Source organism: Lutra lutra, chromosome 7, assembly GCF_902655055.1.
Source record: "Lutra lutra chromosome 7, mLutLut1.2, whole genome shotgun sequence".
Taxonomy (NCBI): domain Eukaryota; kingdom Metazoa; phylum Chordata; class Mammalia; order Carnivora; family Mustelidae; genus Lutra; species Lutra lutra.
The window spans coordinates 70,332,243-70,345,011 of NC_062284.1; the positions used below are offsets into that span (position 1 = coordinate 70,332,243).

The 12,769-nt window shown below is 37.1% G+C and overlaps 1 protein-coding gene across 2 annotated transcripts in view; it reads left to right on the forward strand.

The window, feature by feature from the left end:
* The window catches only part of TMOD2 (tropomodulin 2), a 65,750-nt gene that overhangs the window by 2,934 nt on the left and 50,047 nt on the right, over window positions 1–12,769 (forward strand). The window lies entirely within an intron of this gene.

Below are 12,769 nucleotides of genomic sequence, written 5' to 3' on the forward strand. Positions count from 1 at the left end.
GAAGAATATATAGAAGTTATCTATATGATCCCAGGATAAGAAAATACCTCTTTAGGGGCACCTGGGTGGCTCGGTGGGTTCATCCTCTGCCTTCAGCTCAGGTCATGATCCCAGGGTCCTGGGATCGAGCCCCACATCAGGCTCTCTGCTCAACAGGGAGCCTGCTTCCCTCTCTCTCTGCCTGCCTCTCTGCCTCCTTGTGATCTCTCTCTCTGTCAAATAAATAAATAAAATAAAATTAAAAAAAAAAAAGAAAATACCTCTTTAGCAAGACAAAAAAGCATTCTTCATAAAGAAGATGGGTAAGCATGACAATTTTAAAATTCAGAACTTTTGCTAACAAAAAGATACCTGAAAGAAAAATTAAATTAGAAACTAGAAGAAAATACAGGCGTCCCAGGAAACAAGAATACTTGACTGGAATCTTTGATTTATACTTTATCATTCGAACTCCAGCTAACTTTTATGTGAAAATCAGGAACCAAACAGATTCTGAAATCTGGGTATTCTTCCTTATTTTAACTCAGCTATCTGAGCTTAAAAACTGCATAAACACTGATAAAAAGGAATGTTTTATTTGCAACACACACAACCAACTGCACGTTAATATCTAGAATATTTGAAAAGCTAATTCCTACATAACAAAAAGAGAAAAACAAATAACCCGATGGCAAAACTAGAATTTTACAGAGGAATAATGATCCAAGTGTTGACTAAAAATATGAAAAATGCTTAACCTCATTAATAGTCAGAAAAATTCACCTTAAGGTCACAAAGAATAACCATTTTACATTCACCAGGCTGGGAAAAAATTAAGTTTGGCAAGACCAGTTACTGGTGAAGATAAGAATTCTATGCAGTAAAAAAAAAAAAAAAAAAAAAGAATTCTATGCAGTGATGGAACAAGTACAATTGGTACAACTATTTTGAAAAACACTCCGCCGTTATCTTGCAAAACTGCACATGTTCATTCTTACTAACCAGATATTCCAATAGTAGAAACTGTATATGTTCTATTGAAAACCTTGCACCTACACACCAGGAAAGGTGTGAGAATGTCCATTGTTCAGAATAACAAAAAACTGGAAACAATTATTCAAGAGTAGAATAAATAAATTGTGCTAAGAGCTTCTTTGAGAAACAGTTCACATGCCATACAATTCATCTATTTAAATGTGTTTTTTTGTATATTTGTATTACACCACCTTTTTAAATTGTGGTAAAATACATATAAAAATAAAATTAACAATTTAAACCATTTTTTAAAAGATTTTATTTTTAAGTAGGCTCTACATGCAATGTGGGGTCTGAATCAAGAGTTGCATGCTCTACCAACTAAGCCAGCCAGGTGCCCCCCACTTTTACCTTTTTTTTTTTTTTTAAGATTTTATTTATTTATTGGACAGACAGAGATCACAAGCAGGCAGAGAGGCAGGCAGAGAGAGAAGGGGAAGCAGGCTTCCCACTGAGCAGAGAGCCTGGCACAGGGCTCAATCCCAGGACCCTGGGACCATGACCCGAGAGCCGAAGGCAGAGGCTTTTTTTTTTTTTTTTTAAATTATTTATTTATTTGACAGAGAGAGATCACAAGGAGGCAGAGAGGCAGGCTCCCTGCTGAGCAGAGAGCCCGATGTGGGGCTTGATCCCAGGACCCTGGGATCATGACCTGAGCCGAAGGCAGAGGCTTTAACCCACTGAGCCACCCAGGCGCCCCGACTTTTACCTTTATTAAGTATACAATTTAGTAGCACTAATTACATTCACAGTGTTGTGCAACCATCACCACCAGTTTGTTTCCCAAAACTTTTTTTATTAACTTCAAACAGAAACTTAATAGCTAAGCAATAACTCCCCATTCCTGCCTCCTCAGTCCCTAGTAACCTCTAATTTACCTTCTGTCTGTATGAATTTGCCTATTCTAAATATTTCATGAGTAGAAACTTAAAATATTTGCCCTTTTGTGTCTGGCTTATTTTACTTAGCATAATGTCCTCAAGGTTCACCTGTATTGTAGCATGTATCAGAACATCATTCTGATTAACCTAGAGGGTATTATGCTAAATAACATAAATCAGACTAAGACAAATAACATAAAATTTCCCTTATATGCGGGATCTTAAAAAAAATAGAAGAAAAATAGAGAACTGGTGGTTGCTAGAAAGGTGGGAGTGGGGGTATGGGTGAAATAGGTAAAGGGGATTAGGAAGTACAAATTTCCAGTTATAAAGTAAACAAGTAACTACACTTCTCACAGTGAACACTGAGTATAGAATTGTTGAATCATGATGTTGTACACCTGAAACTAATATAACATTGGCAACTACCTTTCAATAATAAAAGTCTTTTTAAAAGAACATTTCTTTTTATGGTTGAATGATATTCCATTGTATGGATATATCACATTTTGTTTGCCCGTTCATCTGTTGATGAACACTTGGGTTGTTTACAGCTTTTGGCTATTGTAAATAATGCTGCAAAGAACATTGATATGTAAGTATCTGTTCAAGTACTTGCTTTCAATTTCTTTGGACAGATACTCTCAAGTGGAATTGCTGGGTCATACTGTAATTCTATTTAGCTTTTTCAGAAATCACCAAACTATTTCCCACCTCCTTTGCACCATTTTACATTCTCACTGGTTATGTGTGAGGGTCCCAAATTCCCCACATCTTTGCCAACAAATATTTTTCCCTAGGTTGTGGCTTGCTTTTTCATTCTTTTAACAGTGTCTTTCTCAAAGCAGAAGTTTTCAACTTTAATCAAGGGCAACTTACCAATTTTTTTCTTTCATGGGTCTGCTGGTGGTGGTGTATCTAAAAAGGCCTTGCCAATTTCAAAGTTACCTACATTTTCTCCTATGTTATCTTCTAGAAGTTTTATAGTTTATGTTTTGTATTTAGTCTATGATCCATTTTGAGTTAATTTTTGTGAAGAGCAGAAAGTCTGAACTTAGATCTACTCTTTTGCAATGTGGGTGTCCAATTGTTCCAGCACAATTTGTTGAAAAAACTACTCTTTCTTCATCAAATTTTCTTTGCTTCTTGTCAAAGATGAGTTAACCATGTTTGGGTGAGTCTATTTCTGGGGTCTCTATTCTGTTCCACTGATCTATTTGTCTTTCAGCAATGCCACACTGTCTTGATAACAGAAGCTTTATAGTAAGTCTTGAAGTTGGGTAGTGTGAATCCTTTGACTTTGTTCATCGGTATTGTATTGGCTATTCTGTCTTTTGTTTTTCCATATGAATTTAGAAATCAGTTCATTGACATCTACAAAATCACTTGCTGGGATTTTTGATTGGGATTGCACTGAATCTATAGATCAACTTGGGAAGAATTGACATCCTAACAACATTGAGTTTTCCTATCCATGAACATGAAATATCTCTCCATTATTTAGAACTTCCTTGATTTCTTTCATCGGGAGTTTTGTTGTTTTCTCTTATAGAGTTATTATATAAATATCTAATCTAAGTATTTTTCTTTCTTTGCTTTATTGGGGGTGGGAGTACTAATGTAAATGGTGTTGCATTTTTTAATTTCAAGTTCCAATTATAGGAAAGCAATTGATTTTTGTGTATTAACCTTGTATCTACAACCTTGTTATAATCATTTATTAGTTCCAGGGTTTGTTTGTTTTCAATGATTTTTTGGGATTTTCTACACAGACAATTATATCTTCTATGAACAAAGACGGTTTTATTTTTTCTTTATCAATCTTTATACACATTTCACCCAACCCTGCTTGTCTTACTACATAAACTAGAGCTTTTAGTCAATGTTGAACAGAAATGGCAAGAGGAGACAACATTGCCCAGTTTCTGATCTTAGGGAGAAAGTATCTCCCTTCTCATCATTAAGTATGATGTCATCTGTAGAGTTTTTATGGCTGTTGTTTATCATATTAAGGAAGTTCCCCTTTATTCCTGTTTTGCTGGGAGATTTTTTATCATAAATGAATGTTGGATTTTGCCAAATGCTTTTCCTGTACCTATTGATATGATTATATGATTATTTTTCTTTAGCCTCTTCATTTAATGGATTACATTAATTGATTTTTTGAATGTTAAAACAGACTTGCATACCTGGAATAAAATCCCACTTAATGCATAATTCTTGTTATACATTGTTGAATTTAATCTATTAACATTTTATTGAAGATTTTTGCATCATTTTCATGGGAGATATTGGCCTGTAATTTTCCTTTCTTTTAATGTCTTTTGTCTTGTTATTAGGGTGATGCTTGGTCTAATAGAACAAGTTAGGAAGTATTCACTGCACTTCTATTTTCTGGAAGACATTACAGAGAATTGGTATCATTTCTTTTTCAAATGCTTGGTAGAACTCAGAGTGAATCTAGGCCATGCTAAAACTAATAAAGACTATAGCAGAAATAAATTAAATGGAGACTAGAAAAACAGTAGAGAAAACAAAGAAAACTAAAAGTTGGCTCTTTGAAAAGATCAACAAAATTGGCAAACCTTTAGCTAGACTGACCAAGGAAAAAAGAGAAAAGAGTCAAATACTAAAATTAGGAGTAAAAGAGGAGATATCACCATTGACCTCACAGAAATAAAAAGAATTATAAAAATCATGGAGAATTATATGCCAACAAACTAGTTAACTTAGATGAAATAGATAAATTCCTAAAAAGACATAAACTAAGGAAACTGACTCAAGAAGAAATATATATTCTGAATATATGTAGAAAAAGCAAAGAGACTGGAGGTAGTCATTTTTTTTAAATTTCCAACAGATGGTACACCTGGGTATTCTCAATTGGTTAAGCATCTGCCTTTGGCTCAGTTCATGAGCCCAGGATCCTGTGATCCAGTCTCACATGCAACACAATGGGCTCCTTGCTCAGTAGGGAATCTGCTTCGCCCTCTGCCTGCTGCTTGCTTGTGCTCTCTTCTCCTCCCCCTCTTTGACAAATAAATAAATAAATAATCTTTTAAAAAGTAAAAATAAATTTCCAACAGAGATTAAAAAGGTTTATACACCATGACCCACTGGGATTTATCCTAGGAATGAATAGCTAATTGAACATCTGGAAATCAATGTAATATACCACATTAATAGAATAAAGGAGAAAACCCCATGTGATCATCTTTACAGATACAGGAAAAGAGTCTTTGATGAAATCCAACACCCTTTCATGATAAAAATATCAAACAAAGTAGGAATAGACAGAAACCTCCTCAAGCTGATAAAGGGTACTTATGAAAGGATACCATCAAGAAAGTGAAAAAAAAAAAAAAAAGAAAGAAAGTAAAAAAAACCAAATCCACAGAATGGGAAAAAATATATATGCAAATCACATGTCTGATAAAGGATATATAACCAGAAGATATAAAAAAACTTTTATAGGGGCACCTGGGTGGCTCAGTGGGTTAAGCCGCTGCCTTCGGCTCAGGTCATGATCCCAGGTCCTGGGTTCGAGCCCCACATCGGGCTTTCTGCTCAGCGGGAAGCCTGCTTCCTCCTCTCTCTCTCTGCCTGCCTCTCTACCTACTTGTGATTTCTCTCTGTCAAATAAATAAATAAAATCTTAAAAAAAAAAAACTTTTATAGATCAATAATAAAAAGATAACCTAATTAAAGAGAAAGAGACATTAAGAAAATAATCCCATTTACAACTACATTAAAAAGAATAAAATAGGGGCACCTGGGTGGCTCAGGGGGTTAAGCCTCTGCCTTAGGCTCAAGCCATGATCTCAGGGTCCTGGGATGGAGCCCTGCATTAGGCTCTCTGCTTAAGCAGAGAGCTAGATTCCTCCTCTCTCTCTGCCTGGCTCTCTGCCTACTTGTGATCTGTGTCTGTCAAATAAATAAATAAAATCTTTAAAAAAAAAGAATAAAATATCTTGGAATAAATTTAACCAAGGAGGTGAAAGATCTGTACTCTGAAAACTAACACATTGATGAAAGAAGCTAAAGATGACAAAAATGGATATGTTAACCTCAAGGATTGGAAGAATTAATATTGTTAAAATGTTTATAAATTGAAAATGTTTATAAATATATACATTTTTAAATGATTATAAATGTATATATTTATAAATGTTTATATACGTTTATAAATATGTTTATAAATAAATATAAATGTTTACCCAAAGCAATCTACAGATTCAATGTAATCTCTATCACAATGTAACAGTATCTTTCACAGGACTAGAACAAAGAATCCTAAAATTTGTTTGGAACCACAAAAGACCCCAAATAGCCAAAGCAACCTTGAGAAAGACAAAGCTGGAGGTATCTACAATCCTAGATTTTAAGCAATGCTTCACAGCTATTGTAATCAAAACAGTGTAGTATTGGCACAAAAACAGACACAGAGATCACTGGAACAGAATAGAGAGTCCAGAAATAAACCCATATTTATATGGTCAACTAATCTAGGACAAAGGAGACAAGAATATCCAATTAGGAAAAAACAGTCTCTTCAATAAATGGTGCTGGGAAAACTGGACAGCTACATGCAAAGAAATGAAATTGAGCCACTTTCTTACATCATATTCAAAAATAAACTCAAAATGGATTAAAGACCTAAATGTAAGACCTGAAACCATAAAGCTCCTAAAAGAAAAAAAGGCAATTAACTCTTGGACATCAGCCTTAGCAATATTTTTCGGGTCTGTCTCCTTATTCAAGGGAAACAAAAGCAAAAACAATTGAGATTACATCATGCTAAAAAAGTTTTGCACAGCAAAGCAGACCATCAACAAAATGAAAAACCAACTTACTGAATGGAAGAAGATATTTGTTTTTATTTTTGTTTTGTTTTTTTCTTAAGATTTTATTTATTAATTTGGGTTTTTTTTTAAGATTTTATTTATTTATTTGACAGACAGAGATCACAAGTAGGCAGAGAGACAGACAGAGAGAGAGAGAGAGAGGGCTGAGCAGAGAGCCCAATGCGGGGCTCGATCCCAGGACCCTGGAATCATGACCTGAGCCGAAGGCAGAGGCTTTAACCCACTGAGCCACCCAGGTGCCCCTATTTATTAATTTGAAAGAGAGAGACGGAGAGCAACAGCATGAGAGGGGGGAGAAAGGGAGGGAGAAGCAGACTCCCTGCTGAGCAGGGAGCCCAATGCAGGACTGGATCCTGAGACTTTAGATCATGACCTGAGCAGAAGGCAGTTGCTTAACCAAATGAGCCACCCAGGCATCCAGGGAAGAGATATTTATAAATGATATATCCAATAAGGGGTTAGTATCCAAAATACATAAAGGATTTATACAATTCAACACACACACACACACAAAAGAAAGAAAGAAAAGAAAAATCTGATTTAAAAATGGGCAGAGGACCTAAGGACATGTTTTTCTGAAGAAGACACACAGATAGCCAATAGACACATGAAAAGATGCTCAACATCACTAGTTATCAGGCAAAGACAAATCAAAACCACAAGGAGCACCTCAAACCTGTCAGAATGGCTAGTACCAAAAAGGCAAGAAAAAGGGGTGCCTGGGTGGCTCAGCTGGTTAAGTTCTGCCTTTGGCTCAGGTCATGATCCTGGGGTCTTGGGACTGAGCCCCACATCAGGCTCCTTGCTCAGAAGGTAGTCTGCTTCTCCCTCTTCCTCTGCCCCTCTCCCCTACTGGTGCACTCTCTCTCTCTCAAATAAATAAAATCTTTTAAAAAAGAAAAAGAAAAGAAATAAGTGTTTGGCAAGGATGTAGAGAAAAGGAAAAACATGTACACTGTTGGTGGGAATATAATTTGGTACAGCTACTGTGGAAAACAGTATGTGGAGTTTCCTCAAGAAATTAAAAATAGAAATACCACACAATCCAGTAATTCTACTACTAGGTATTTACTTGAAGAAAACAAAAACACTAGTTCAAAAAGAATATGCACCCCTAAGTTTATTGCAGCAATATTTACAATAGCCAAGATATGGAAGCAATGTTAAGTACCTGCCAATAGGTGAATGGATAAAGACTATGTCGTATATATACACAATGGAATATTATTCAGCCAACAAAAATGAAACTTTGTCATTCATGACAACATGAATAGGCCTCTAGAACAGTATGGCAAGTGAAATGTCTCAGGGAAAGACAAATACTGTATGATTTCATTTTTATGTGGAATTTAAAATACAAAACCAAACAAACAGAAACAGACATAAATACAGAGAAAAAACTGATGGTTGCCAAGGAGAGAGGTGTGGGGGGGGAATAGGTGAAACACGTAAAGGGGATTACAAGGTACAAACTTCTAGTTATAAAATAAATAAGTTACAGGACATAGAGAAGACAGCCAATAATACTGTAATACCCATGCATGGTGACAGACTGGAACTACATTTGTGGTAAGCATTTCATGTATAGAATTGTCAAATCGCTATGTTGTACACCTGAAAAAAACTGGGCAAAGGATTTAAATAGACACTTCTCCAAAGAAGATACAAAAATGGCCAATAAGCACTTGTAAAAAGGCTCAATATCATTAGCCATTAGAGAAATGCATCTCAAAATCACAAGGGGATACCCACTTCCATTCACTAGGATGCCTGCGGTAAAAACAAAAAAAAGCCATTAAGAAGTGATTGCAAAGATATGAAGAAATTGGAACCCTCATATATTTCTGGTAAAAATGCAAAATGGTTCAGCCACCTTGGAAAACAGTTTGGCTGTTCCTCAAAATGCTAAACTTTATGTTTAGCTCATTTCATATGACCTACCAACACTATGCATAGGTATATACCCTAGAGAAATGAAAACATGTCCATACAAGATGTACACAACTGTGGCTTGTAGCACTAGCCATAATACCCAAAATGAGGAATTGACCTAAATGCCCACCAACTGACAAAGAAAATGTGGCATATCCATACAGTGAAATGCTATTTGGCCATAAAAAATAAAGTACTGACATATGCCACCACAGGGCTGAACCATGAAAACAGTATGCTAAGTGAAAGAAGGCAGTCGCAAAACCCCACATATTATAGATCTCACTTATGTGAAATGTCCAGACCAAGCAAATCCAGAGAAGACAACATAGATTAGTGGTCCCTAGGGTCTGGCAGTTTGTGGGGAAGGGGAAGGGTCAGCTCATGTGTGTGGGTTTGCTTTTTGGGATTTTGAAAATGCTCCAGTTAGTTTGGGTGATAGTTACATAACTCTGTGAATGTACTAAAAACCATTCAATTGTATGCTTTAAAAGGGTGAATTTATGAGATATTAAATATATCTCAATGAACCTATTTTGAAACATGTACAGAGAATGGTTTAATAATGATCCAATGCCCAGCTTCAAACATTATCAATTCGTGACCAAGTTTTTTCATCTATAACCTGATGCTGTCACCCTACTCCACTCTCACATTGGCTTATTTTAAAAAACAAACCCCAGATATTACTTCTTCTTCAAATATTCAGTGTGTTTTCAGTAATATTCAGTAGCATCTTTCTAAAAGATAAGGGCTCTTTTTAAAAAAATACAGTACCATTATCACATCTAAAAGCTTAATATCTTCATATAATCAAATATCCTGTGTTTCCATGTTGTCCCTCAATTGTCTCATAAATTTGATTTTTTTTAGCAGCTTTTCAAATCTAGATCTGCTACATATTGCATTTCATTATCTCTTATGTTTCTATGTATCCATAAACCCTCCCCCTCTTTGTTTCTCTTGCAATTTATTTATTGAAGGATTGGGTTGTCGTGTAGAGTTTCCCACATTCTGGATTTTGCTGATTGCATTACTGTGATGTCATTTAACATGATCACTATTCGATAGTGATTCACTTTTAGATGCTTGCTGCCAAGTACACTATAAATGTGACCTCGTATTCATCAACATAGTTGCCACGCCTTAGTGCTTACCAGACACCAGATCCTTGGAGCATACTTGACACAAATTATCCCATTTAACTGGTAAAACAACTCCATGTGTTATTATTACCCCAGTCTGGAGATATAGAAAATGAGGCTTAGAGAGGTTCAAAAAAAGTGGTCCCAGTCAACCCCCGAGGCAGTGAACATCTTGTCACAGCCAAGGTCTGTCTGATGTTACATCCCATACTTCTATCCATTACATGACAATATCCCCATCTTTTGCCTGTGGCTGTGGTTGTTTTTGTAAACTCTAAGAAGTAGTCCTTCAGTCCACCCAAAGAACTTACTTTTACATATCATCTGTAATAATTAGGATGCTTTCAGCTTCAAGCAACAGAAAACATCTCAAAGTGACTCAGCAATAAGGACATTTGTTATCTCATAGAACAAGAAATCCAGGGGCACTTGTGTGGGTCAATGGGTTCAGCATCTGTCTTCAGCTCAGGTCTTGATCCCAGGGTCCTAGGATGGAGCCCCTGCTCAGCAGAAAGTCTGCTTCTCCCTCTTCCTCTGCCCCTCCCCCCTGCTTGTCTTTCTCTCTCTCTCTCTCTCAAAAAAATAAAATATTTTTTTAAAAAAGGAAGGAAAAAAAAAGAAATCCAGAAGTGGGACAGCAGCAGGTCTGATTGATTTGGTGACTTAACAACAACATCACAGACCCAGGTTCATTCTATCTCTATACTCTGCCATCACTGATGTGTTGGCTCTGTCCTAAGGGTCAAGTTTCAGGTAACACAGCCAGAAGCAACAATACCCAGTAGAGATGGTGGCATGTTTCCTGTATGTCCCTGTTTGTTGTTTTTTTTTTCAGATTTTATTTATTTATTTGACAGAGAGAGATCACAAGTAGGCAGAGAGGCAGGCCGAGTGAGAGGGGGAAGCTGGCTCCCCGCTGAGCAGAGAGCTCGATGCGGGACTTGATCCCAGGACCCTGAGATCATGACCTGAGCCAAAGGCAGAGGCTTAACCCACTGAGCCACCCAGGCGCCCTGTATGTCTTTGTTAAGAGCAAGAAAAATCTTTCCCAGAAGGTTTTCAGCACACCTCTCCTCAGGTTTCAGTGACAAAACTGGGTCATATGCCCACCCCTAACCTCTCACTAGCCAGTCAAGAGGATCTTATTCCCCTTGCCCATGGTAGTTTAGGAGTGTACCTCTGAGATGGTAATAGGATCACCTTCCTTGGTGGGTCAACACCTATAAAGGCTTCTGCAAAGAAGAAGAGGGGTGAATGGATGTTGAGTGGGCAAGCAACAGTATTTGCTTCATGTTCCTAATGAGCTATGCTACAGTCCATTGTGAATAACACAAATACTTCATTATAAGTGCCACACAGAATTTTTTACTTTCTATCAAGTGATATTTACTTTTGAGCTATCACCTTTCTTGCCTGCACAAAGACACTAGATAAGATTATATGTAAAGTCTCCTCCAGCTCCAGCTGTTTCAATTTTAAATTTTGGAAAAAGCAAGTTCAAAAATTAAACCTACAAGATATGGGGATGCCTGGGTGGCTCAGTGGGTTAAGCCACTGCCTTCGGCTCAGGTCATGATCCCAGGGTCCTGGGATCAAGACCCACATCAGGCTCCTTGCTTGGCAAGGAGCCTGCTTCTCTCTCTGCCTCTGCCTGCCACTCTGCCTGCTTATGCTCTCTCTCTCTCTCTCTCTCTCTGATAAATAAATAAATAAATAAATAAATAAATAAACAAACCTACAAGATATGGCCCAGAAATGATGATGGGTTTCAGCTGCCAAGTCCTAGGCATGGCTGATGTCCTTCTAGCCCTTAAAAAGTTTATACATGGGTATTAGATTTAAAGAACTAAACAAACTGGCACTGATCATATCTTTCCATTAAGTTTTAACATTAAAAATAGAAAGGTTAAGTGTTCTACCTTCCTGCCTCTTCTGTTAACATCTACTAGCTTCTAGCCCTCATGCTACAGAGTTTAATTAGAAGATCTTTTTCATAACTTACTTCCTCTCGCTTGGTGTCAGCATCCTCCCGGAGCTCATACAAGGCTCTGTGACTGTCAGAGCTCTTCCACCTTTGCTTTCACTGCCAACTATGACTTTAACTTAAGAAATCATTTCTATCCCTGCTACCTTTCCCAGACTTCATCTGAAGTAATTCTCCATTCATTTCATCACACACAGGCATTTTCCTTGTGGAGAACCACAAGAACACCAAAAAGAAAGATGGTACACCACTGACACTAATTGTCGTTATATCAATCCTTTGCTACTCTTTCTTTCAATATGAATAAAATTGCTTTATTTGAGTTTATGCCTACCATCAGTTTTCTCTGGGAAAACTGCTGGCTTGATTTGTAAGTAGTTCCATTCTCATTTAACAGAGGCTATGATTTGTGATAAATGCACAACATGAAAAAGTCAAAGATATCATAGATCTCCCAGGACATTTGGAATAACAAATGATAGGAAAACCTGGGAGCGTGATTTAAGTGGGTTTGTTCATACCTCCATTTCATTTCATTATTTCCAGATCAGATGTGCCATTCCGGTGAAGAGGCCCAGGGTACAATCCATTACCACCGTGGAAAGTGGGAAGCACCTCCTGTGTGCCATTGTTCATCCCACTAGTCCCAAGAGCTTTAGAGAATTAACTGTTTTGTGGGCAAGGCATGGCCCTGTTTGAAATGTACAAAGGAAAGAGTGCTGAGAGTGCCTCTTTGGGGAAGGCAGAGAATGTGCAGGGTGGAAGGAGAGGAGATCAGTTTAATAATCAACTAGATGACCTTGAGCAAGTCGTATCACCTCTCTGTACCTCTTAGAAATCTGGGTAAAAGCCTTACTCTGTATCTCACAGATTGTTGCCAAAATCAAGTGAGAACACGAATAGGAAAGTATTTTCACAAATGCAGAATTGTGTTATTATTTTTGAATA